General features: G+C 35.9%; 1 long non-coding RNA gene across 4 annotated transcripts; it reads right to left on the bottom strand.

Moving 5' to 3' along the window:
- Window positions 1-933: 933 nt before the first annotated feature.
- On the bottom strand, window positions 934-21,459 carry LOC110014935 (uncharacterized). Of its 4 annotated transcripts, none has more exons than XR_013655755.1 (5): window positions 13,553-14,090; window positions 7,851-7,932; window positions 7,548-7,713; window positions 7,168-7,257; window positions 934-1,987 (listed from the first exon to the last, which is right to left on the bottom strand). It is a non-coding gene; the product is annotated as an uncharacterized LOC110014935 (long non-coding RNA). The 4 variants fall into 4 exon arrangements; XR_013655753.1 differs by having other exon boundaries at window positions 935-1,987; window positions 7,134-7,257; XR_013655754.1 differs by lacking the exons at window positions 934-1,987; window positions 13,553-14,090 and adding an exon at window positions 21,238-21,459 and having other exon boundaries at window positions 6,393-7,257.
- Window positions 21,460-23,958: the final 2,499 nt, after the last annotated feature.

Raw genomic sequence — 23,958 nt, 5'->3', positions numbered from 1 at the left:
TTGGCACAATAGGAAGACCAACCCTAAAGAGAATTGCTTTGAAATCCACATACCTTTTGTTTATACCTAACTCGCACCCTGATACTGGCTAGTGTCGTTTTAGGGGGAATTTAAAACAGGGATAAACAGTCAGAAACCTTGACGACCTTAGTATGGATTTGCTGAACTGGTGCTGGTTCCACGGTTGAATTTTTAAAAGAACCTGTGAATAGAAAAAGCTTTAAAAAAAGATTAATATATCTTAGGAAATTATGTGTCTTTTTATTCCCCCAACCCTTGCCCTAAACATTTTTCCTCCATCGAGGAGGTGGCGGACAGGAGGATGTTAGCGAAGCTGACATCCATCATGGATAACCCCTCCCACCCCCTGCACCAAACTGTAGAGAGGCGCTCACCAGCTCCTTCAGCACAAGATTGTTGCACCCTCAGTGTAAGAAGGAGCGCTACCGCAGGTCATTCCTCCCCACAGCCATCAGACTGTACAACACCGTGTCAAAGTGACACTCCACGGTCCCAGGGTGTTTTTTTTTTTTTTTTTCATTCACTCCTTTATTTATTTTCTTTTGTTGTAGTTGTTGTTTTTCAATTTTAATTTTTTTTATTTATTTTTTTATTTTTTTATTCCTGAACAGTTGTTTGCTTTTGTTTTTGGTGTGAACCTCATTAGTTATTTCTGTATTTTGAAAAAAAATGTGTAATTTTTTTTTTTTTCTGCACCATGTAACCCTGGTACAACTTTGTGGTATAAGAACTAAAGTTACAGACAGAGTCATGATAATTCAAATCATGGTTTATATTGTAAATCCACACTATCATTTATTTTAATTTTATAAAAATGAGAAAATCTGCAGCCTCTAACTTAGACATATGAGAGTTCAAGTACTACAATAAATTAATATGGAAAAACATTTAATTGAATTGGAGTAATATGACATTTAGTTTGATAAATATGTACATTTGAGTTGTGTAAACAACTATTGAGTTGAATAGACATAAGAAATAAGGTTGAATAAATTTAACTCAATTACTTGTAACCAATTGAATTAATTCATTTAAGTTTTATAAGTTGTATATATATATAAATCACAATATAATTGGAAATAAGATCAGAAACACGTGCGTTAACTCTGTCCGTTATTATTCACAGAGCAGAAACTCTTTCTGCTGATGCAGCCGTACTTACTTTTTTGATGAGCGTATAATCTTCATATGTCGTCATTAAAATTTCAGACTCCATCTCACTTTTGTTCTCCACGTGTTCCCATGGTGACTTGGGATATCGGCGATCCATTAAGAAAGCCTTTATGTACTTGCTGTGCACCCGCATTAACCCAGGGTTACCAAGTCAAGGGTAATTATGCTAACTCATGTCCTGTCTTTTAGAACCGACATACCCAGAGTAAACAAGTTCAGGCAGATTTCAGCCAGAGTTCAGGGTTAAAGTCAAGGTAGTTTAAACAGGCCTTCTGGAATACCCCCCTGGACAGCATGCAGCAGGTATGAGGTCTCAGCCTCAGGTCCACCCACATGTTGCCTGTGCTGTAACTAGCTTACCATCAGTCACCTATGAATAATTTAAAATGCAGACCAGTTCTTGCATCATTGAAACGTTTACACAATGGCTCACAAAACACGCAACTTTGCTGTTACCCAGCTGAATTGTTTTGAATCTTTAGAATGTTTTATTATTTTGTCATTGGTTAAGCTTAGACACAAAATAACAATGCGACAAAATTATTCATTAGTTTTTCAGAAATAAGATTTATTCAAAGTTTAATGTATACAGTCATTAAAGCAGTCAATTACTAAGGATGCAGTTGATTCCACTTTGCATAAAATGCCCAAGCTACTTCAGAAATAGACGTTTAGCTTGATTTAAAAACGCTTTCCTGAAGAACCTAATGGAACCCATTGAAATCTCAAAACTGTCATCGCCTTCACTGGGGGCTGTCTGCCATCTCTTCTGTGCCAGCAATTCCACGCTGTGCTGCACAGACAAAAGAGCAAAAGAAGAGAGGAACAGTATGCAACTACTGTTGAGAAGTAGAGTGGGCTGCATAAGACGGGACTGTGAAAAGCAATATAGAAGGCAGAGACGAGGACAAAGCAAATACATACTAGGGAACAAGCAGAGAAAGAAGAATGGCACTGCGGTGTTTAAAAAATGACAGGAGCTGAAAGAGGTAGGTACTGCCTCTTCTGTTTTCTCTTTTTGTGGTTTACATTCCAAAAGAAACACATGCTCCAGTCAAGTCAGAATGTGGTTGCTCTTTATCCTACTTTAGTCATCTCTGCTATGGATCAAACTTCAACTTTATTCATTCATACCCAGTAAATATGCTGTACATGAACAAATGCAGAAACAAATAAAAATACAATATCGTGTATGAATTTACATAAATATTAGTATACTCAAGTATCGGTTTGTCATGCAAACAAAACAACAAAGACAAATATCTAAGATATTTAGCTTTTCATGTTAAAGTATATTTCAGCATATTCTTCAGACTAAAAGGTTCTCAGATTCAAACAATTTTGAGTTAACACAAACGGCCAACCAGGAATCAAAATCTAACACCATATAATGTTCAAAACCTCAGAAATTGAAACATTAAAAGTCTTCACATGGTAGTTTTTTTTCTTAAGGGCTTTGGTCAAGTCATTTATTTGTCATTCCCTTGTGCATGAGAGAAATACAGCCAGAAAGTTAAATGATGGGCTGATGGAAAGGTATGAAGGAAAACTGCAGTGTTCTAAGAGAATGAAAACTGGTAACATCAATTATAAACTGTTTAGATTTGAAAAAATGATTGTCTTGCACGTACTATTTATAGTAGGTTGACTCTAAAGACATCCTTTAAGATGAGATTCAACAAAAACTCAAAGAAACTGAATATTCAACATTCTAGTGTTGTTATATGTCATCTCACACTTTATTGTGAATGTATGTAGATGGAACTCCATGGAACTCTATGACGTTGTGTTGTCCTGATTTATCATAAATTTCTTAATTATAAATTAATTTTTTCCACACAGCTATTCTTTTGCTTTGCTAAGATTAAGTTGTCATCTCAGACTCTTTATTAAACTTTATTAATTAACATTTAATAACATATTTATTTGCGTTTAAAGATACTAATGTGATTTTGTTTAATGAACGGCACCGTCTTTTTACTTTTGACTTGATTTTCCACTTACTACACTTAACAAAAAGAATGAAAATAAATCTTTGCATTAGTTTTTATTACTTTACAATGATTAAATCAAATTTTATTTGGAAGACAAATTAAAACAAAGAAGCTCAAACAACTTATTTACTTTACTGTAACGGGAAAAAGCTCCTTTGGCATTAGGTAGTAACTGTTATGACTGCAAATGTTCATGTGACATAAGCAATTGTATATCAGAGTAATGAAAATTTATGAACTAAATACACAAGCTTGGGTACACACACTGAGAATGACGGTGACTAACTCTGATTGAGTATCACAACATTTGCAATAGAAGACAGAAACTGATTCCTCCAGACACACTACGCAGGCGACCATTCAATTGCAATTATATCCGCCATATTAGCAGATTAGCAGACAAGCTGACCCCAACATGGAGCAGAGCCAAGACCGAACTCAAGCGAGTTACAGAGCAGGTGTTCCAAGTCCCCTACTGCACCCTTCACCCACAGATCCTGCATTGGCTGCTGGTTTACAGCAGCAGCACTGATAGACCAGAAACACATTGAATATACACGCAGTGACAGAAAGGCTTAAAAGTTGATAAGGATTTTTGGTGGTATTGCATTTTTTCACAGCATATACAGTACAGACCAAAGGTTTGGACACATCTTCCCATTCAAAGTAATGGGAAGATGTGTCCAAACTTTTGTGCTCTACTGTAGATAGCATAAATAAGTTTGAATTGGGTCTCGGTATTTTCAATAATTATTTGACTTGAATGCAGGTCTTTTTTTTCAGAAAACAATTCAATGACTTGCTTACTTGAAAGCAATTGTATCCCCTAGCACTGCAGAGATGTAAGCAGGGTGAATACATGAGTAAAAGTAAAATTTGGCCTGCCATTTACAAACATTGCAAATTTTTGTTTTTCTTGTTTTCAAATGTCTAATTGCATTGGGTAATGGCAATATTTTCTAGCACGAAATTGTCAAATTGTCAATACTTACAGTAGTAATTGTTGCCAACACACAATTCACCAAATGATTCACAGAACTAAAAGACCACTAAACTTTGTGCTGGGATGCATCAGTGTTGAAAACTTACTTGTACTAATATCCTGCCAGCTGGTTTGGCTGTGAACGAGCCTCATATCTCAGCCTGATGATGTGTCCTGATAATGTGCTCCATTCACTACCCTCCTGTTCTTCTTTCAGCACCTCTCTCAGGTGACCCTTTCAACTTTCCTACCCACCTTGGGGTGCACAGAGGAATGTGACAAACAGGTTTTGAAGCAGCAGAATATGGGGGTGTACCGTTCGGTTACGTTTTTTTCAGGACATTGAAGGATTTGACTGCATGATGAGTAATTTATGAGTACATCTTAATTATCTATAAATTCTACTTAGTAAGTTTCTTGACATGGTTCCTCACAATAAGTTTGAAATTTTCTTTGTTGTTTATTAGTCTGTTTATGCACATAAACATTCAACCGAAGTCTTTGATACATGGTGACATTTTAATGATGGGTGAGATTAAGATACAATTCCTTCAGTGTGAGAGCTTCAAGTAAGTAGATTTTGATGTTTCCCTTGTGTTTACCAGGTTTCGTTGGAAGCCTTTTAAGTCAAGTAATTAAGTGGTCTCTGATTAATTAAGCAACACTCTATTTTCAGTTTTCCCACAACAATGTGTTGAGATTCCCCCATGGAAACTCCTAATAGGGAAAATAATATAATGAACGGGACCAATTTACTATGGGAGTGTGGCTAGGAAGAAATTCAGAGTTACACATACTTAAATTGCTTCTTCTTTCTATTAATATGCATTGCATTTTCATAAAGGGGCCTTAATTAACAGACTTCTCTTCCAATTAACTAAGGCTCCACTAAGCTCTTGAAAGCACAGATGCTGTAACTACACACAAACACACTTATTTTTTTTCTTAGATAAATAGCTTTAAAAAGGTTATACTGCTGTGTCTATGTATCAGTTGAGCCTGTGGTGTAGTGTGTTCTTTATTCTTCACCCATAAAAAATAATGAACTTTGAGGCTTAGATTAGAATGTTAGGCCCTCAATAATTACCCATTACAGCATTCAACTGCCACAGCAGCTGATCAGACATTTCCTTTGTCCGATTCAATGGGCTTGGTCTCCTCTTAGGCCAGCCTCCTAAACTGATCAGATTTTCCCTTTTTACTCAGCCAGAGAGAGGCTGTCTGACAGTGGCAGGGTACTATTAAAATGCATTTCAAAAGAATATTGCAGCCTCCAAGTGGAGTCATATTTCACATCCAAAATGTGATGTCCTCTGTCAAAAGAAACCACAGGGATGTAACACAAAACAGAGACAGACATCCTGCGGTTATCATGTATTAAATTTCTATTGTTGAGAGCCAACAGCAGATTCCTGTTGTGTTTAATACTTTGTGTGGCACTGAAAGGATATCTAAACCAATTATGAAGAGAAAACATGATGCACGGTGGGTCTTTAAAATACTTGAAATGCACTTTTCGTACAAATATTTAACTTATAGATTTAAGACAACATTTGAACATATTTTAAAAAAACAAATGTGAAGCATTTTATTGAGCTTCACTCTTTCAAATTTTTCTTATTTCTCTCCTTTATTGAAATCTTTTGGGTTACTATGATGTGTGCAAACCATCTAATCTTTATTAATTTGTTAAAAGGTTAAGAAACAAGTTTTTTTTTTCTTGGACCTTTTCACCAAACACTAACAGTGATGGCTTCTTCCTTATATTGTCAAATTTCTGTCAGCTTCATGAATTCTAGAGTTCTGAGATGAAAAGAATCGTAGAAAGAGCTTTCTGTTAAGAGCAACATCGTCAGATAAAACTGGGATTTACCACTGACTTTGTGGGATGTTTCTAATTAAAAGCATAACTCTCTGTGACATGAACTATGACTTTGCTAGTATTTTGAGTAATAATGGTGCGGAAAAACTGCATTGAAAGCAAATGGATGATAATGGAAAGTATTTTTCCTGACCATGTGACAAAAAATCTAACTTAAAGTGTAGTTTATTTGCGTTCTAGTCAACTTTACTGCACAAATTCATTCTTTGGAAGTTTCCGGCATTTACATTACTACCTCATATGGGCTTTTAGATTAAAAAAGGGGGTAACTTGAAATGTTTCAGGGGCAGGAAGCCTTTGGCTGGGCAAATGTCCAAGCCCAGATTTTCCAAACCCTACTGGCCATGAGAGACACCGGCTGCCTTCATAGATGCCCACGCTGAGATGATGGGGCCAGACATGAGGTTGGCTGCTGATCACCACTCAACTCATTCAACATTCTTTGCTGACACCCACCCAGTAAGGTAAAGGAGGAGAGTTCAGCCAACACAGATGACATGTGAAAGAAGTCAGATGCCTCAACAGAAAGAAGCGTGGCATTGCTAAACAGGGGTATCAATAGGAGGGGATCAAATGGGGCAGCCAAGATCACAGGTGACAGGCGGCTGGGACAATATCCCAGTGGTGAGTGCACAAAAGATGACGGGTTGTTTTGTGACCCCAGGACATGAATGTAATTAGAGCACAGCTGAAAAGTCATGGCTGTACTTTAGGAGCCTCTAAACTTTGAAAGAGTTTAATGTACCATTTAGGGAAAGATTGACCGGTGCCCCATTCTTTTTTTTGATCCCTCTCATCAGGGGAACCACACAGAAGTCTTTGTTGGTCTCTTACGACACTTTAAATGAAAACAAGGCTGGCAGAGATAATGCATGGATGGAAAGTAAGTCCAATCATGCCATCATGCCTTTTTCTATTTCCTAGAAAAGTCAATCACCTTCACAACTTTTAAACTTTGGTAAAGTTTTCAGAAAATGTGATAAGTTGATGCATTTGCATCAGCGGGCACCTTTCCATGCAAGCAATGCACATTTCATCTCTTGGGCATTTTGCTATTATCCACACAGACTGTTGATAAAACCTGCCAGAAAAGCCACTTAGTTTTCCTTCATCACCAGCGCTCCAGATTTTCCTCCACTGCAGATCCATCTGGTTTTCGGAAATGGGAGGAACTGTTGTGGGTATACTCTGTGGGAGCAACAGCTCTGAAAACAAAGAGGATCTTCGCTCATCACTCCCTTTATTGCCGGAGTAACCTCAGAGCTGACTATAAAAAACAATCAGTCATGTCCTTTAACATGTGGATTATTGTCACTGTAGGAAGAGCAGTGTTCTGCCGCAGGAAAGCTTTCTATTGACTGTAACAATTTAAATCCTACTGTGTTCAACTTGACCCTTCAAACCAGTTGTGAATACTTTTAAGTCTTGTTAAGTAGTAGTGGTTGCTTAAAGGGGTGTGCAGATGTTCTTTGTGTCTTCACGTGTGCATTTTTACCTTCCATCTTTTCCTCCGGCTATATTGAATTATGTCTCTGTCAGGTCCCTAAGCCCCCTATATTTCCTCTATTGTGCAGTAGCTCAAGATTCAGTATCAAATTCTGGTCATGCTGGCACTTTGTGGATCCCTCTGGCCCCTCTGATCTTTATCCCAGCTTCCTTGCCTGTAGACATTGTCGAATTCATGCTAGAGTCAGGTTTTAAAGGCATTTACCAAGGATAAAGCATGCAGTGATGCGATTGAACCTTGCACAAGCAATCAATCAAGCCTTTAAAACGTTTTCACTGCACTATACCTTACCATAGTCTTCTGTGTCATGCGTAAGGCAAAAAATGTCATGTCATTTATCACTTGATCTTTATGGCCTGCTAGATTCCCATACCTAAAAAAAAAAACATGATTTGTAAGGATGACTGAAATGATCCCACACTGCAGAAATATTTGACCATTCACTAAGGTAATAGTATTTTATATTTTAACTTGATACTCTATTAAAAAAAAAGTAGGGAGATGCAGACACAATGACATTGATTAATTTTTCCATTAAACTCTGTCTAAAAATTGAATGGTCAAGAATCCGCTTTAAAAGCTCAATAGCTCTTTTTTTCCCCAATAGAGGCAGTTTTTAAGACTTATGGGATGGGGATCAGTTTCAGCTTTATTCTGCAATGAAGAGAGGAGCAAGACAAAGACAATCAACTGAAGTGAAATCATTCCTTGCATCTCAATTTATACATTTAACCCCCATGCATCACAAGAAAACCACCATTGGTATTGACACAAATAAATTAGTACGCTCCTTAAAACCCAGACTATTGAATATGTGAAAACAGTTGGAACAGTGGAAACAGTTCCAACTACAGTCAACGTAGTCTCATTAGTGTACATTGAAAAGGTACAATATGGCAAGATTTTTATATCAGAGCATGTCCCCTAGGTCTTTGCTCTTCCTACAAGGCCACTTTCTAAAGGGCTTCATAAAAGTATAAAAAGAAAGTAAAAAAAAAAAATAAGTCAAAGAAGTTCATCTGAGAGTAACCTCTAAGAAAAAAAGTCTCCACATCACATAAGAATATGTTAAAAAAAATCAATGATGTTGGAGCTCACATTAATGCTTTAAAGTTTAAACTAAGAAGATTCATTTCCAACTACATATGGGTTGAGCACAGTTGAAACTTTTAAATGAGTCCTACTGTGTAACAAGATATACATTAAAAAGTGATAGAAATGTGAATTGAATCTAAAGTTATGGATATTACATTATTAGAGAATAATTTTAAACTTTACCAGGGATGTAAATGAGAATTATTTATCTACCTGATCAAACAACATTGTTGAGAAGGTTATCTTGGAAAGTTAGTTAATTTTTTATTTGGGTCAATTTCCAAAAAAAAGATAAATGCAAGGAGCAATTTTGTCTCACATGTATTACATTTCTGAGTTCTTTTTTGTCTAGCCTTTAACATGCACCCCTCCCTCAAAAGAATAAAAAAAACAACAACTAAAATCATCAAATGCAAACAGGCACACAAAATGTGTTGTAGATTCTTTTGTGTGAGTTTGGCATTGACACACTCAAACAAAGCATTTGGCTCTAAAAAAAAAGACTATGGTGAGAAAAATGAAAAAAAAAAAAAAATTGAAAAAAAGAATTCTGCCAGACACAAGGGTCACTGGAAGACTGCAGAGGTCACCATGAGTCTTTCTCCACTCAAAGAGCCAAGTCGTTCAAGTGAATCCAGTGTTTTTCGACTGCAGATGGGCCAATTAAGAGATGATGAAAAGCTGTGTGAAGGTAGACCAGACTGTGTCTTTGTATCTGCCGGGATTTTTGTCAAGATAAGACAACACCTGCTATCCAGTTTTATGTCAAAATAAAATTACGGTATCGCAAGTAAAAAAAAAAAGTGGCAATGACTGAAAAAAATGAAACAGGAGCAGACAGAAAACGGATACGAAAAACCTAATCTAGTCTGGAAAGTCAGTTTATCAGTGGGTTTCTAGTTTGTATAAAATGTATTTTTCTGAACAATAAATTTTTGGGGAAACAAAATCAAAAGTAAATGGCAAAAATTCTTTAGGGTATTGGATATCTTGGGGGTTTAATGATTAAAATTAAATAAATAAACTACAACTGAATTGTGACATTGCATGAAAGTTAAAACAAAAGAATGTTTCTCTTCTCAATTTTTTCCTATTTTTTCTGTAAAAGAAGCAGAGAATTTTCTCTAATATATATTACTCTTTTTCTGTAAATCTCATATTTCAGAGAAAGTACAGTTGGTAATCTGTCTGGACATTATTTAAATGTATGTTAGTGGATTTATTTAAAACCTTTTTATTACCATAGTTTTCCTTTTTATCCAAGGTTTAGAGGATTTCTTTGTGTTGTGCAGAAAAAAAAATCATCTTTCATACTTGGACCAAGAATCAAACTCCTCTTTTTGTTTTATTTAAGAGCTGTACTAATTAAAAAACTTCAGCACATTCATTTTTTTTGACCACCTCCCAAACTTCATTAAAACACTAAGAAGACTGTAAAACCTTTAAATTACAGAGCTACATTCAAGTTTTTTTACATTTTACAATCATGACCAAGAAACAGTCTTGGTCACACAGACTTTAAAATGGGGTACTTGTCTGTATTACGCATTATGATTTAAAAAGCAGATGCAGATTGTACTATACTGCAGTTTATTTATGACTGTTCCAGGAGAATTTGATCTCAAAAGAATTTATAATACTGAAAAATTGCTGGGCCTGTAAAAAAAATAAAAAGGTGTCTGTTTTGACTAAGGAATGATACAGAGTTTGCAGGACAAAATGGTAAGTTCTTTATTATCAAACAGATCTTGTCGTTAGATGTTCTCTAATGAAATAAAGATGCTTCTATTAGCAAATAAACTTACATTAAAAAAATCCCTTAATTTCAATTTGTAAAATAAGAAGTAATGATTGAAATAAATATTTTTTTTTTGAGTTTATGCTATTGTCATCATGCTTTATCTTATTTGCATCCATTAATTTTGTTTACAAAAGAATGTTTGCCAGGTCATTGGATTACAGATTTTGGCCCATATGATTCATTTTAAGTGTTCCACACCAGGCGTTCTCACACCCAGTGCCCCCCCCCCCAAAGTTTCTATGTTTATGGCACTCAGTAGGGCCAGAAATCTGTTACCCTCACCAAAAGTGTTTGTAGTCTTTCCAGGAAACAGCATGAGGACATACTGACCAATACCCCACTGTTTTGCACTGTATATTTGAATAAGAAATGCAAAAATAGTGATTAGTGGAATATAACTTCAGTTTTAGTCAGTGTTGCTGTTAATAATGATAATCATACATTTATATATTTGAGTTCATTAACTCATAGGCTTGTCTCGCACACTCAGTTCCATCTGGATGAAGCCTTCCTGCTACACTAGTCAAACATGTAGTTGTAGAGTTAGATAAACCAATTCTTCTTTCAGAGTTCTGGTAGATCACCTGTCGGTCCTGGGAGAGGATCCCTCCTTCATCCCTGAGGTTTGTTCTTTTTTATCTTACTGAGATGGAGGGGCTAAAGGCAGGGATGCCCAGTTTAGCATTATCTGATTAGTTTAGCAATCATCTATTGTTTTTATGTTTTGTATAATCACCAGTGTGAAGCCCGTTGACAACTATAATATTGGGCTATATAAATAAAATTCAAATTGAATTGGTTTGGTTTTTCTAATTTATTGAGCAGTTGTCATAGGAGAAGTAGTATTTTCTGTGGCTTTCATTTGGGCATATTTTTCCCTCATGGGCCTGTTGAAGAAAAAAAAAAAAGCTAATGTACTATCGAATTTGTCCGCTACCATATTCATAAATTTTTTGGTCTTCATTTTCTGGATGCTACCTCTTTTTACTGAGCTTGATGCTTTTGCTAATACCAATCCAGATCTAGCTTTAAAATTTGAAGAACATAAGTCTTTGGAGAGAGCAAAAGCTTTAAAATATTTTCCCACAGCAATGTTTGTTAATGTTGTCTATTCTCATTGATGTTATTGACGTAAATACTGTCCAAGTCAAAATAGTAATTGCCATTCTTTTGCCATTATTGTGGTAGATATTTAATTGGTTAGCTTTTTAACACATTATGTTTTGGGAATCATTTGAAAGTATGCCCAAGCAAGAGAATCTCAGAGTATTTTTGGAAAGAAGAGCAAATCCCAATTAATCTGTCATTGTGAGCTGATTCATGTCAATCAGCGGAAAAGCTGATAGTCATACCTGAAAAGTACCAGGACACAAGAGCTTTTTTTTTCCTTTTTTTTTTTTACTTTAAAACATTTTTAAACATCAATTTTAATTCTAAACTAATTTTAATTTTTTCAATTTTTTTAACTAATGTTGCATCATTGGAAAATTTCACACAATTATATGGGCTTTTTTTATGCATTGTTCAAAATACAACAATTGGACCTCACTGATGCCCAAAACATCTGTGTTACTTTAATTTGGGTGCAAAGTAAAACATTTTTTTTAATAAAGTAAAATTTTCTGTTTACTTCATCGTAGCGTCTAAAACAATAATTTGACTATTTACTTATGTCATAATTTTGCTGTGATGTGTTTGGAATTGTGATGTATAATGCCCTATTATAACCAATATTGCTTATTTGCCTGAAGATAAAATGAAGATAGTTCAGTAACATTTCTAAAGGAATTCTTACTTCTAATAGCAAATGTTGACTGGCCTGGGGGGGGTGTAAGCAGTCCATCAAGGATCCAGCATCCGATACCTTTTCCACTTATTGCTGGTTAATCAGTAACACACATCTAATTGTAACTAGTATGTACAGAGATCTAATCTGTGACTTTTCAATAGAAGTCTGTTGAGTGGGTAAAGGGATTGTATTTAGATTGGGAGAGTTTTATTTATTTATTCATTTTTTTGCCTTGCGGGGCTGAAAGGGAACTACCTGATCTGATAGCACACATTCCAGATGCCTTTATTTCACCTGAGGCCAATAGATTTGCTTCTTAGGTTATGCCATAATATAAAGTGCTCTGCTTTGTTCTCATAATAAAAATGGCCATGATCTAGGCCTAGGGTGAAGACTAAAAGATTAGACACGTTTTTAAAGGAAGGTAGAAAAAACCTAATAATGGAATATTTTTCAAAGCTAAAACCAAGCTGTGGCTTTATGTTCTTATTACCTCATCTTTGTTTAAAATGCTGTGCTGCATTTTTCCTCTTTTTAAGCACCAGACAAACATTAAGAGTAAATGCGTATTTCTCTTTACATTATGGATAGCTTAAAATCATCTGCATTTGATCAAAAAAGTAATTAAAAACTAAGACAACTAGCCATCTTAATGGATTACGACAAGAATTTCTTTTCCAAGCTTAAAAAAAAAAGTGCCTCTTAGATACTTGTGAAAAATCCTTTTACATGTAGTCTTAAAAACTGCCTAATAAAAAAATTATTAGACTTCAGACTATTTAAAAAAATAAACGGTCAACATAATTATCAAAACAACCTAGAAAGTTACTGAACAATGAATAGACCAACCAGGATGAGACCAATATTTTTAATAGTATTTACAGATGTATTCACTGTTTAGTTACACTATAACATTACTGGTATGAAAACATTTTATTTGTAGATCAAAGTCTTTACTGGTTTAATAATCTGAATAATATCTTAAAGTGTTGCAAACACTCTTGTTTAGATCTCAACAAGTACTTTTTTTTCCACATCAAACACAGTGAACAATTAAGTTAATCTAAGTGCTTGACAATGGTGATGGGAAAGGGACAAAGTTGAGTCATAAGGCCTGTTAGCATCCTATTTTAATCCATATTTTTTGGAAAAAAAGAAAAATATTTTGTTTGATTTTTAAGAATAGATGCACCTTCAATAATATTTTTATATACTTTCATTTGAAAAAAAAGCCAATTAGGCACTGGGAATTTGTCAGATTAATATCCCCTCATGGTGCTGCATGGCGTTGCAGTCATTTGCACTTACTCAAAACAAGAAATCCTCGGTTCAAATTCCTGCAGGGGCCTTTTGTCTGTGGTGTTTGAATGTTCTCTGCATGTATCCTCAATTTTTTTTAAATTACCAGTGTAAAAACTTTAAATATTGGAAAAAAATGACACTGCAATTAACAGTAATAAACGTTTTTTTTTTATTGTTTTCTTTTAAACAACTTAAAAAAAATAGTGCATGCATTCCAAATGTAGAAACATTACCTTGGAGATACATAGCTCTTGATAGAAATATATAATAAATAATAAGATCAATCAGATACATTCAAGCATTCATTTTCCCTCACAATCATGATCTCAGGCCTTTATCAAGAATATAGTTTTTTTAGTCAACATTTACTTTTCCCCCCCCAGCATTTGACACTTGGCAGGTGGTTCTACTGGACCTGGATGGCAGGAAGCAAAAGCTAATTTATACCAGAATGAGTTTATGGCCAAAAGCCAGTATACTCTGTGAATGTGAATCCAATCACTAGAATCCTCTTTCAAAAAAGAAATAAAAACAAAAAAATAAAAAAAAACATTTTTCTGAAAATTGAGCTTGGACCCATGCATCTCCAATTCTGGGGTTTGGTGCCGCCACCACAGCAGGAGCTGGGGACATTTTTCTGTCCATCTGAACTGCACAGAGAGTTATCTCCATCATTTTGTCAATCCAAGTGCCCAGATGGCATCAAGCTGTCATGTCAACACTCTTACTCCCCATTCCAGGATTCTGGCTCGGCTCTTGCTGTAGACGGGAGTAACAACTGACCATGCCAGAAACCAGCCACGACACAGAGATCCAAATAATAGACAGATTCAACTTCCAACTTCCCTCCCGAGTCTTTTCTACTCTCATCCATCATCAAAATGAATCCAGATCATGGGGGGCTGGGATAGATTTATGGCCAGTTTAAGTGTCTTTTTATCAGTAAACTTGAAAGAAAAAATAACATCGACAAAAAGCATGAAACACACATTACCTTAAATTAACAATGAACCAGCTTACTGTGTAAATATTTAGAGCCAATAACTAAAAACAAAAAAAATACAATGTAAAAAGAAGGATTCAGAGGATTCTTACAGTGGTTCCAGTAAACTACAGAACATCATGATGAAGAATATCAGCTCATTCAGGGAAGGCTTTTAACCCAGTGGCTTCCCAGCAATAAGATAATTTAGTTAATGAGGTCCTTGCTTTCTTTTTAATTACTGTCATCAGGCTCAAAAGGCTACAAGCATCAAAAACACAATTACATTCAGAGCTAGAGGGTTGATCATATCATACTTATGTGTCATTATTTAAACTCTGAGTTGTGGAATATATAGGTTGTTACTGTTTAGATGAAAAGGGCATGACATTAAATAAACAACTTTGAATTAATGTTATCAAAGTCTGTATCCTCACATCAATGCTACACGTTTCATTTCAATGCTTCCAGTGCAAACAAGACGCGAATGCACTCGTTAGTCTGCAGCTATAATATGCACATAAATATAAGTAATTTTCCGTACGAGTATTACTGTGCTTGGAAAAAATAAAACATACAAATCTGACGGAGAAGATTGGATACCGGTTTCCTTTTGTTTTTTTCGTTTTTTAAAGAACCTCTTTGGGGATTTCAAGGGAAGAGTAGTGGAAAAAAAACAGACATTTGTACGAAAAAAAATGTTACAAACAATTGCATTTCAAAAAAGTAAACAGGAAGGTAGTTAACAGATCACTCCACTTTACGGTTTGTTTTCCTGCCACCAGCAAAAATGCATAAACATGTTAATTTTCAAACTTTATTAAGTTTAGACTTACAAAATCCATTTGTATCGATGTTGCAGTGTTTAATACAATACAAAAAAATACCCAAAGAAATCTTTATTTTTGAATAAATACAGAATAGCTGTATACATTTTGAATGGTCTCTTAAATATGGGAATTTGAGGATTCTTTTATATTATCTTGAAGATTTAAATTTAAAATTAAAGAAATTATAAATTTATTCCTCATAGTTTAGATTTAAAGACTCTTGATTTTTTCCACAAATATGAATCAGTATTGCTGACATGGACTTAGGGAACTGTGAGATAAAACTTTTAAGACAACCCCTGAATCCTGGAAATACGATAAAGGTCTGGAAGGAGAATTAATTCAATTCTGGATTTTGGTAGCCTGTAGAGTTTGTAAAAGACAGGTGGGGTTTGTAAATAGATGGGGGGGGGGGGGGGTCCTTAGTCATCCCAGCTGCTGAATTTTAGGCAAGTGGAAGGGTTTGTGGGAGAGACTAAAGATGAAGATGAATAACAAAAAGGTGACAACCAGTAAATATGCAATGCTTTTACCTTGTACCTCTATTACACACAAACATGTTTACACAAAATAATTTTCCCCTCAATTAGAAAGCTTTTATTTGGTTTATCTGTAAAGTATTTTTATTTTTCGTAAGTCGAACATAAAAGCCACACTCTTCTCACAGCTCTGTCATACTGCTCACTTTTTTTTTTTTTTATTCAAGCCACACTAGTTTTCTCAATCATATGCATGTGTGAAGTGGTTTCACCATATGGTGCAAATTACATTGTTAACATAGCGACACCTAACCTGCAATAGAACTGGATGCACAAAGGATAACAAGCTTAGAACGGTAATGAAACTCTTCGTAACAATCAAATTTAAGGTGTGGAAAAAGTGGAGCCAAATCCCTCTTTTTACATATGTCCAAAAATACACAAACTCATGTTTAAACCGGATTCTACCCAGGGTCACATCATTGTTTACCCTGCCTGCTAGGTATTATTCAGGTAAAACCCGTCAGAACCTCCTGCAAGATAAAGGCTCAGTTCCCACCCTGCATGTACGAGTTTGTGCAATTTTCTTAGGTTAAAACGAGCTCAAAACTCATAAAGTGTATTTCTAAAAGTGACAAGAAATCTGTAAAAGGTACATTAGGCTGTTGAAAACAGAAAGGCATCAGCACTGAGCCGGTCTCTTGTTGTAAATTCTCATAAAAAGCAATATAGGTCATTACTATTCCGCCCGCTCTTTCACATTTCATATGGAAACAGAACTGTGCTAGTCCTATTGCATAAATAAATATATTACAATAGAAGGTTTTTTTTTTTTTCCTAACTTACCTTTGTTCAGTTGTTGAAGTCAATACCTACAACAACTGTCAAAAAAAAAAATTGTATTGACACTTTGGTACTTAGTACGACGGAGTTTTAGGGCCACCAAAAAAACTAAAATTACGAGTTTTTATCTCCTAAATTTACGAGAAAAGTCGTAGATTAAGGAGAAAACACCGAAGTTGTCCGTTTATCTGAGCCTAGCTTGAAGATGAATTATGTGGAGCCTTTTGTGAAGCTTTATTTCCGGATTATAGGTTTAAAACAAAGAGATTCGGAACCTTTTGGCGACTCAAAATCAGATTATTGCACGTGGAGCCGTCTTTCCGGGGTTCAGTGTCAGTAAAGCGGAGTTTCATCTGTAAAATAAGGAGCTCAGAGACATGTTTGGGTGTAGTGGACCATTGCAGCCTTTATTTTCCTTTTCATTCACATAACCTGAAGTTCATTTGTCTCATTACGTCATGAAGCTGTCATCCGAACACCAATGCGGAAGTAAACAGTGTTACATACGCCCCCTCCTGCAGATGAAGCGACCCGTTTCTACATAAAACAATAAAGAGGAATGAAAATAGGCTTTTATATTAGCATTAGAACGTTGAAAATGCCAAAAAAGTGCTCCTCCTTTTGTGTGATGGTAGCGTCACACAGACGTAGAGTCTTGTCTTTGGTGGAGGAAGAAAGAATTCAAGCGGACAGCTGCAGGGACACCGACGACGGCTTCATCGGGCTGCAGAGATCCTGCAAACCAACCATCAATAAATAAAACATTAATGAATCCTAAATCAAACAAATGAGCTTCCAGACATTTGGAACATTATCAATAAACATTCAGCTCACCTGTTCAACAAAGTTTAGTCGGTCTGCTCTGCGGCTGCGCGGCTTTCACCTGCTGCTCTGCATGCTCACTTCCACTTTAATCTCGTAAATTTAGGAGATTTTTTCTCCTAAATTTACGAGTTTTTATCTCCTAAATTTACGAGTTTTTATCTCCTAAATTTACAAGATAAAATCTCGTAATTATACTTTTTTTTTTGTGGCCCAAAAACTCCGTCGTAACTTAGTGATGGTCAGAGGGGCTCTAGGCACATACAGGCACTCATGCCACTGTCATTGCTTCTCTGTAAGGAAAGAAGTCTTTAAGATGTTTAGATCGTAGAGAAAAAAATAATAATAATGAAACGAAAAAAAAACACATTCACCACAACCTAAAGGGCCAGGGACTTCTTGTAACCAGAACAGAAATGATAGTGATCTTAAACAAGTTATCAAAAAAATATTTGCCTTTTTCAGTAAAGATTACATTGGGGTGAGGAGGTCAAACAGAGCATGAAACAATCGATGATCCCTCATTAAAACTTTTGAGAGCTTCAAAGAAGATGGGGAACTTCTATTTCAGCTCAGTATGCCGTCAAGACAACTTGGAGAAACCTGACAAGTGGCAGCAGTGGTGTCTGCTTTGAACAAAAACGGACTAAATTACCCGTCGAACAGATGGACACATCAAAAGAAAAGAAAATACCAATAAAAGACCAAATTTGAAGAACTTTTAAGTACCAAAAATAATCAGTAACTGGTAGTACAGTAATTAACACCAGAGGCTGATTTTCCTACTTGAAATGCGATTAATCATCTAAAAATCACAATATTGCATGGATCCTTCTTCAATCTTTCATCCTTCTAGAACACCCAGTATTCACTGTTGAAGAAAGCAGAGCCATCTTTGGCATTTATTTTTTATTTTATTCTTTCAGTTATGTTTCAAATTTTTTGATTTTAACACTTCCAATGTGAATTGAGAATGACAAAAACAAGTAAACAAAAACTTTTTTTTTCACTTTTTTTAATGGAAGCCAGTTTTGGCACACTTCAGAAACTGGATAACAGGGTTTGTGTGTGCCTGTGTGTTATTGTGTGCCTGTTTCACAGGGGCAAGTGGAGATAAACTATGGCAAATTGAATTGAAGGTTTCCCTCTGCTTGTTTACCATGCCAACAAAGAATCAGAGGCAAGGAAGCTTTTTTTTCATAAACAAGCTGTCAAAAACACAGACAAGCAAGCTGGCAAATGCAGATGCCAAGTTTTTCCAAAAGGTCAGTGGACTGAAAACGGTGAGGTGAAAAATCAAAGAGAATTTTTAGAACTCTATCAAAAGCTTAAAGCATAAACAGAAGCTATGGATTTAGGCTATACAGGCAGTCCTTTAGAATCCAAAAGTACTTTTCCTCATGAACACCACACATTAAGACAGAAATAGAGCACACAGGTTTCCTAAGCACCTAACTCACTCATAGTGACCTAAATCCATCTCTTTGCATTCCAAAAGATGCTAACATCAAAGTCAAATGTATACATCACCCTGGATGTGCCAAAGCATTGTGCTTAAAACTCTGTCTCTAATCAGGTTATTCTCTAACAACCTCCTGTCTGACAAAAAATTATCATTATCAGTGAGTTTTTTTTTCCCCTTTGGAAGATTTTATGATAGGACAGTCTTTTTTGTTTACGAGCAATACGTGGAGCTCTGTGTTGATCGATCATAACAAAAGCAGGTTTGTCAAATTGTACATTCCTATTTATAATTGTTTGAAGATAAATGGAAAATGTTTTGTGTGAATTAAAAAAATTCATGTTAAAACAGGTTTGAAAATGTCATATACTTATCTAGATTCTAATAAGGCCTAAAGTGCTTTACAGTCACTCATACACACACTGATGGTGGCTCCACTGCCGAACACTGGCACCAACCTATAACCACCAGGAGCTATGCAAGTGTAAGTGTCTTGCCCAAGGATTCCTTGACACATGGGTGGGCAGAAACTGAACCAACAACCTTCCGATCAGTGATTGACCACTGTATCTCTACATTACAAACACGGATGCTTACTTCAGCCAGTCTAAAAAAAGTAATTTATTTCTAGATGTAAATAAACCAAGTGCATATTCTGATTAGGATATCTCAGTTTATAAGGGGATACCATTTCAAACCATTAACTGAGGTAATTAGCTAAGATCACTGAATATAGCTTTTGTTTTAAGATTTTGGTCTTACAGCTTCAAACTTTTTTCTTTATTTCACTCAATATTTCAATATTTTCAAAATGAAAAGTACTTTCATTTAAAATTTAAGTAAATGTTCTTAATGTGTCAAATAATCAATTCATTAGTAAAGTTTGCCTCTATATTTAAAGCTAAAAGCATTGAATCTTTATGTCAGATATCTTTTATAAAGAGAGCCTATTTGGTTTCTGTCAAAATTCTTTAGTAGATTATCTAAAATGCAAGCTTTGACATATCAAGGTAGGTTCAAGGCTGTTTCAAAAGAGATGACCTCCTCTGGACATTCTTGCTCACATAAATGGTCTCAAGAGAACTGTGAATCTACCTTCTCTTAATGGATATCTGTATCTCACTTCCTACATTGATGATAAATGACTCAGGATAGTTGGCTCAAATATCACTCTCACTGGAATCCACAGTTTCATACATTCCGATAAGATTCATAAAGGCAGGGAGGCGTGCCTTGCTTGGGTCAATATCCTCTTGGAGTAGCTATAAGGCCATATGTGACAATGGACACTAATATCACTAAAGTGCAGCACTAGCCTTCTGTCATTGCATTTATTTCAAGGTGAATTATAAATTGTCTTTTAGCATCTCAGTTCGACACATTGTAGCCCTGTAGGATGGTGGCGATTAACGACTGAATCCTGTCATCTGTTCGTGAGAACATGTACCATAATCCTACAGTCAAAGAGCAGCATGAACCATAAATGCAAAAGATCCTTTACGTTTTCTTGTGTTGTAGTACTGAATTGCAGGACACATGCATTCTAAGCAGGAAGTCAATGTGAAACTAAGAAAATAAATAGCAACTCCATAAACTGGAAAGGTGAAGCAACAGGGTAAAGAAAAGAGTATTTGACCAAGAAAAAGTAGAAACCAAACTCAAAATAAAAGTAATGAAAAAGCAAGTAATTTGGCAACTCAAACCCAACCTTTATAAATCCAGCAAACCTCAGAGCAAAAGAAAAAAAATCCTTCTGGCAAAGAAAAACAAGTAAACTAAAGGAAACCACCAGATCCCTATAACTCTTTGACAACTAACCTGTCAATATAAAAAAAGAGCAATAGAGAAAATGAAAGTAATCAAACATTATGCAAATGGAAATGGTTGACAAGTTTTCCTAAATGCAAAAAGAACAAAAGTAATTTTTAAAAAAAAGAGCGTAGAGGGATATTCTACAAACCTGTGCAGTTATAAAATGACAGGTTTTGTTTTCACTATATGTGACTTGAAAACTTGAGAAATCAATTAGGATTGTCTTGAAAAACAAAATAAAATAATTTCAAACAAAGTATCATTTTTTTTACAGCACACACAAGAAAATTCAGTCAACAATTAAATTATGCATCACTTTGTTTGATTTTCTTCGGGTTCCATAAAAAAAAAAATGGTAGATTTCTTATAACTTTAAGTCTTTCATGTTTAGAATTGTAAACCACATTTAGATGAAAGCATCTAACAAACACAAGGACATTTCCAACCAAATCCTTTCTTACCAAGTTCATTTTTAGGCAGATGGGGAGTTCTTGTGAGGGAGAAGTCTGCAGGATTGCCAAACATTGACAGATGTTTTGACATGTAAAGGGCCAAGCATAATCTGGATTTGCTGCGTTACACTGGCTGGGGCAGATGAGATCAGTGCACCTGGAGCATAAGTGAATGCACCTGTGTGGGCATGAAGCAGTGAAACAGGCCACTGTTTGTCCACGTTTACCTATTAACTGCTTTGCTGCTTTGATGGTTGGCCTTGCATGCAATGCTGGTTTAAGGGCAAATCGCTCGAGGAGCAAATAGGGAAATATTTGTAGATAAAAGGTTATTGTTTTTTACTGGGAGAAAGCTTTTGCCCGGGGATCTCTGGCCATTCTGGTGCACAGGAAGCGATACAGTTTACAAGAACTAAAAAATGCAATGAAGCAAAACCAAGATCTGTAAAGAGACATTTCAGACCCTGCTCAAAAAATCCACAATGAAAATGGTGTTTGTGGTGTTTTTAAGATGTTCTTGTGACATTTTTCTCATTAAGGATGACATATGTAATAAAGAAAATTATGCATATCATTTCTGAGTATTTCTCTATTGAAATTGTTGTGAATAAGAGCAGACGAAAAAATGCTGTTGGAAAAAGCTTGTAGGTTCAAGGAAGGTGGGCAGGCCACAAGCTCCCTGCTCTGCAGCATTCTGATGCATCCACTTGCAGACAATTATCTCCACATATGTTTTTGTTTTCCTCATCTGAGCAGGAATCTGTCTCAACACTGTAAAGCTGGATAGCACCAAAACTGCTTGTCATTTTTGTTGCACCAGCATTGTTAGGTTGGGGTTGTGAGGGGCTCTAAGCTAGCGGGAGAGTGTGAAACAGAAAGGTGTAGGGAAGCAAGAGCAGGGTTACCCCATGCCAACAGTCCCGGCCACAAGTCAGACGCGAATTTCTGAAGGAGTCCTGCCACTCTGCAGAAACTACAGTTTTTTTTTATTGTTAAAACAGCACATTCATATTTTCAAAGACCACTGGGAACATTATTGCAAAAGATCAAAATATGATTGGAGTAGGCTTCAAAAGTCTCTACAAAATAAACAAAAGTTTCGTTTGTTGTTTATTCAGGAAAATTTTAGTCTAACGATCTATCACTATTTTTTGGGGTCCAAAACAGGAAATATTTCAGTTTCAACAAAACTACAAGTTTCAGTGACACCTATAGTCTGTTCTGATCCACCCCATACAATGGCCCATTTTCAATTCAGGAAACAATGTTGAGCTGCCCTACATCCATAGGCTGTCTAGGAGACAGTGTTGGCAGCACTGGGATTTTCCTCTTGTGATGTCAAGGATTAAACTTGGTGGGATCACTTCGGAGAGTCAGCCGCCTCGAAGGGCTCGCTCCATTTATGCTGCTCTGCTCCACCCCACTCCAATACCCTGGGACTTTAAATTCCACAGAGTGAACCTCTTTAAATTCCACAGTATGAACTCCTTTGTCAAACAAACTAAACCTGTGAGCCCTTTCAACAGAAGGATGTCTCTCTTGGAAGTCCTGGTGTGGCGGATACGTGCGTGGTGTTAGGCCCCAAGAAGAAAACTGTCAACACTGGACATATTTTGTAGAAACCAAAAGATGGATCCGCTTTTTTTGTTTTGGTTCAGTCAATTACTCACTGGATCTCATGTTCATTTCTCTGAGCAATGCGTTCAGCAGCACTATAGTAATGAATTCTCTGAAGCTTGGGAGAAATGATTCTTTGGAAGTCAACAGAAATATTTGCAATGACCCCGTTTTTGGTGTTGGCTTGTTTATGTGTAATTGACTGAGCTTGAATTGGCATTACATGCCATGCATGTGTGTGTGAGATGTGTGTGCCGTTAATGGAAGGAAAAAGACAGTTAATCCTCAAACTACAAAGCGACACATTTAGTAATCCTGCATTTTAATCCTGCAGACCTGAGGAAGCTGTAGTGTTTTGCCTCAAGGGCGGCTGGGATGTGTGGGAATATGTGTGTATTTTTGCCTTAAATGATCCTTCTCTGCTGTCCAACGTTGAGTGCATGTGTATTAAAAACCACAGTTTGGCAAGGCTCCTGTGTGTTATATATGCCTCCGTTGGTACTAACTACATTCTTTTGGGGTTAAAATTACAACAATAAAAAAGCTTTCAAGATGAACTTAGCAGTAAATCTCTATGCAGGTCCTTATGAAATGGGCTAATAAATGCAGCAGAAGCATGCAAAGGAGTTGGTTTCTTTGCTGCCAAAGTCTCATAAGGCCACAGAGCAGAGCACTTCTGATCAAAACCTAGACCAAATAAAGCATGCATGAGGCCGTGACAGTGATTACTGTTAGCAGGTATATGGATTTGAAGTTACAATATTAATACCACATGCTACAAGTGTTAGTCTGCTTACAACAGAATCAGCTGAGTTTTTATTAAAGCAGAAAATCTTTAGGAAACATGATCTTTGGGATGTCAGACTCAATAAAGTGACACTCTCTTTAAGTTTGTTCATTCCATATTAATCCAATCCTCACATTTCATTGATTTTAAATCTGTCAATTAGTTTTGATGTGAAGATGCAATTTAAAAAGCTTAATTGCAGAGAAGTTATTCAACCAGTTAACCCTGTCAAGTATTTTCAAGTTGAAAACTGTCATTAGAAACGCTATATCTTTACACATCTGGATTATTGATTGGAGCATGTGCTGCAATTTCTTAAGATTCTA

Source organism: Oryzias latipes, chromosome 4, assembly GCF_053564925.1.
Source record: "Oryzias latipes strain Hd-rR chromosome 4, Olatipes_Hd-rR_3.1".
NCBI lineage: Eukaryota > Metazoa > Chordata > Actinopteri > Beloniformes > Adrianichthyidae > Oryzias > Oryzias latipes.
This window is presented reverse-complemented; position numbering and strand designations above follow the sequence as displayed.